This window comes from Micromesistius poutassou (assembly GCF_964030765.1).
Source record: "Micromesistius poutassou genome assembly, chromosome: 3".
Taxonomy (NCBI): domain Eukaryota; kingdom Metazoa; phylum Chordata; class Actinopteri; order Gadiformes; family Gadidae; genus Micromesistius; species Micromesistius poutassou.
In genome coordinates this window covers 21,649,244-21,653,811 of record NC_140273.1, presented here as the reverse complement: position 1 = coordinate 21,653,811, position 4,568 = coordinate 21,649,244, and the positions used below count along the sequence as shown (strand labels likewise).

The following is a 4,568-nucleotide window of genomic DNA, read 5'->3' as shown; positions in this document are numbered from 1 at the left end:
TTATTTTCACATGCAATATAACGTTATATATACTGTTTGATACATCACCAGTAATGTTTGCTGGATATTTCATTTTTTAATGGGATTTTTTTCCTCTGCCTATGTTTGCTACACAGAAATTCTGCCTGAGCCAAGTGTGACAGAATATTACGACAACCTTAATTTTTTAAAATAACATAGTGCTGGAGGCCAATGCCTTGGACTTGGTAGAAAGGTGCAGGTGAAAGGTACAATTTATTTTACTTGTTTGAAATTTGCTAAATGAGTAGGCTACCATGGTTATTCTAACAGGGAATGCAGTCACTGGTCTAAGGCGCCAGTGTTAACTTAACCTTCCCTAATGCCAATAGTCTCGTCTTACACTGTATGCTAATAAAGATGTTCCTTTATCTATACATGACCTTGTGTGGGAAGCATTTTTTAATTCAACATGAAACACAAAACATGGACTATGACAAATTGTGCGACGGAAATTACTTAATTATTAACTACTGCTTGGTTCGTAATGGGCCCTTTTAACTTTTTAAAACATTTAGCAAATATGCTATTTTATGGAGCATATGTTTGCATAAGTTATTGAACATTTAAAAGTACATTTATAGTTGGAATTTAAAAAACTGCTTTTAAAAGACATTTTAAAAACTGTTAAAACAATGCATTTAATAAGGGTTAAATTAGTAAATTGATGATGGCTCTTAAAACAACCTCTGTTTTCTGTATTAATTTCCTTGTTTTTCCCTTGCGCAAATTAATAATGCATGGTACTTAACAAAGACGAGTATAGCCTTTTATTTAAAGCTCACTCATCTGTGTCACTGCAAAAGTGAAAGCAGAGAATGTACAGAGATGTTGTCCATAGTTAGAGATATGTTATTCACTCTCCCTGAGCTTAACAGATTTGTTTTTTTTTGCCACCGGTTCAAGCCCTGCCAGATGTGTCCTGTTGTGTACTGTCAAAAACATGACAGGTATGCCAGGTAAACTCAGGAAGCCTTATGTGACTAATGATGAGTTGGCCTACTTGGCTACTGAATTAAACACCTTCTTTAGCAGGTTTGAAACCACTGGGAGTAAGGAGAGATGCAGGGAGGTGCTGGAGTCAGTCACAGTGGGCTCTGAGGATAGAGTGATAATCACAGGTCAGGTGGCTAACATCTTTAGTCAGCTTAATTCATGGAAGGCTGTCGGCCCAGACAACATCAGTGCCTCTATCCTGAAAACCTACAGTAAGGAGCTAGCCCCGACGTGGCAACCCATTTTCCAACAGTCCATAGACAATGACTTCTGACTTGTGGCACTAACATCTGTATTAATGAAGTCATTGGAGAAAATCCTCTCCCATCTGCTCTCAGTCTGCGCAGGACAAACTTGACCCCTTCCAGTTTGCACACAGGCAACAGCGCAGCACTGAGGATGCTGTTGCCACTCTCATGCATCTGGTCTCAAAACATCTGGATGCTAAGAAGATAAAACCGTATGCCAGGGTACTGTTCATCGACTTCTCCTCTGCATTCAATACAACATACTGCTCTCCAAAATGATTCATACGGGCATGAATCCACAGCTCATCCACTGGTACTGCTCCTTCCTTACCAACAGGCAACAGCTGGTCCGGGTCAGTAACACCTACTCCCCCATGGTCACAACCAGCTGCGGCGCCCCGCAAGGACGTGTTAGCGCTCCCCTGCTCTTCACACTGTACACCGACGACTGTGTTACCAGTGCACCCAACCACCACATCGTCAAGTTTTCTGATGACACTGCACTGGTGGCGCTGCTGAAGGAGGCGGAGGGGGCTGACCTTCATCTTGAAATGGTGGATGACAAGGTTAAGTGGTGCGACCGTAATGGCCTCATTCTCGACACACTTAAAATCATTTTTGGCACCTCACATGATTGCCACACGACACCAATAACCATTCACAACCAAACCATAAAACAAAACTCATCCTTCAAATACCCTGGAGTGTGCGTGGACAGTGCCCTGTCCAGCATGTGGACTACATCTGCAGCGAGGTGCAGCAGAGAATCGACCTTTTAAGGAGGCTGAGGTCATTTGGAGCTAGCAGCAAAGTCCTGTCTCTTTTCTATAAGGCAACAATTCCCAGCATCCTGCAGTACGGAGGCTCCGTCTGGTTTGGTTCCCTTTCAGCACAACTGAAAGTAGGCCTGGGCAATAAAACAATAACTTATCGTATCGTGATAGACTTTTGATCAATATAAATATAAAACATGTTCTATATATCGATAAGAGACTGGACCACTGAATCTAGCAGCTGGTTTTGTTACACAAACACGGTTCCATACTTATTTACAATATTTGAGTGTTTTTCATTGTAGTATCGACATTGGAGTATTTATCAATGAAGAACAGTGCAAGTACAAAATAATTCAAGTGCTAACCCTGTAGTGTCCTTATTGGAACAAGGAAACAAATAAAAGGAGGAAAACAAAAGGTAGATAGGTACACATGCCTGTGCACCTGGACACATACGTACACGTGTTCACCTACACCCATATGTCCAAATAATCATAAACATACATAAACATAAACAACACATAAATATAATTGCGCATACACAAATGCGCACAATCATAGGAACAAACATGAGAGAACCATGGGGTTGCGAGTGGGTCGTCACTGATATCATCGTATACTGTATATACAGTTATATGGTCATTGTTTTTCTTGGTCAAAATATATAATGCATTAAGACAGGTTATCACCTCTTCTCGTGATGTAGATGTACCATTTTTCCCAGAGGGCCTTTGTCCCTTTGTAGTCTGAGACTAAAAGTCCGTAGTTCCATGGTTTGGATGTCTTTAATTATGGCTTCCCACTGACTAACCGTGGGAGGTTCTGTGTTGAGCCATCTTCTTGTTATGGCTTTTAGGAGGTATCTGTCTTCCTTTGGTAACTCTATGTCCATATTACCCAGGTAGAATTAAAATGATAAACAGGTAAATTTAAAATTATACTGCATAGGGGTGACCCCGAATATTCTAATCAGAGCGCATTACTGAGACCATGCCTGCCCATTATTAAAGTCATGACACATAGCTCAAGGGACCAGAATGCTCCAGGTAACGCATTTATCGGATGCCTTACTAAGCGTATCTCCACGCGTGCTTATACAATTTCCCTCCTTTTGCTTCGTAGATAACATACCAGACCTTTAACAAATAAAGTGAGTTAAAAGCGATCATGACTCATGACACGGCAATTCAAATGACACCTCTGATTGGCCAACAGCACTGTCCGTGGGACTCAGAAAGAGAGAGAGAGAGAGAGAGAGAGAGAGAGAGAGAGAGAGAGAGAGAGAGAGAGAGAGAGAGAGAGAGAGAGAGAAAAAGAGAGAGATAGTAAAGCAGGAGGACATGTACTACTAAATATGCATGCATTTTTGTCATTTTAAATTGAGAAGAACAGATTAAATTTCGAACAACTTAAAGACAAGATCAAGGACAACAGAAAAGTTGAATTGGAAAAGAGGAAAAACAAGAGAAAACAAGAAAGTTCCCCAAAGAAAAAGTGACAGCGCTAGCAAGAGTTAGCAGGAGCTAACAGGAGTCTGTAGGAGCTTGTTGCTAGGAGACAGGCAACCAGATCAACAAACAACAGATAATCAAAAGGGAGTGAGTAGGCCTACATACAACTAACAGAAGAAACAACAGCAATGGATAACTTTAATTTACAGTTGTTTGTTTAAGGATTATAAAGAGATTACTAAGAATAATCCAGATAAACCATTGCAGCTGTGGTCAAACAATAACATTTGTAACTCAAAAATGGCAGTTGGAACTAGTGGCAGCTAAATATGGCAGTTGGAAGCTAACAGTGGATGCTAAAAGTAGCAGTTGGAAAACAGCCATTTTGTTCCATCTTTTTTATTGAACATTTATTCAAAGAAACCTGACCAATGAGCCATCCTAAACAGCAGTCAGCCCTCCCCCCCTGTCCAGAGCAGAGCATGAGTGACATCATCCACATACGCTACCCACCAAACATCAACAAGAATGACACAGGGAGAAGCACATTCAAACAAGAGCTTCTTAAGGGACAGCCAGAAACCCTTTTTGCTGATCTTTTTTAAAATGGAGAAATTAGTAATTACATCTTCTACACTGAAAGACCTGAAGCCTGGTACAGGGCCATTATCGACCATCACCCTTCAGTGGCAAAAAAGGGCAACAAGGAGTACTGGCAGTTGAAGATCAGGGACCCAGATGACTTTGACAGCATAATGACAACTGTCAATGTTTATAAAAGTGGTAAAGTCATGGTACAGGGGTATCTCAAGCCTTTCCAGGAAAGTTTCCACTTAAATATCTGGTAATGAAAGAAAACACCTCCCCTATGGAACTTCAGCCTCATGCCGGTGAAACAGACCCTCCAACTGTCTCTAGCATCCCAACTGAGGAGGAGCACCATGACACAGAGCAGACCCTGACCCCTCCACATAGACCTCCTTTACAGGCCTGAAGGAACACTTCCCAACCAACCTCTTAAATCTGACGGACCAAAACCCAGCTCATCTGTTACATCTGTTCACTGTCATGGAACAGAT

At 41.4% G+C, this 4,568-nt stretch overlaps 1 protein-coding gene across 1 annotated transcript in view; it reads left to right on the top strand.

The window, feature by feature from the left end:
- Positions 1 to 395, top strand: part of LOC311340283 (sarcoplasmic/endoplasmic reticulum calcium ATPase 2) — a 27,629-nt gene extending 27,234 nt beyond the window's left edge. The window contains exon 24 of the mRNA XM_084465176.1: positions 1 to 395. This exon is cut by the window's left edge and continues 817 nt beyond it. The gene's annotated coding sequence lies outside the window, so the exon portion shown is untranslated.
- Positions 396 to 4,568: the final 4,173 nt, after the last annotated feature.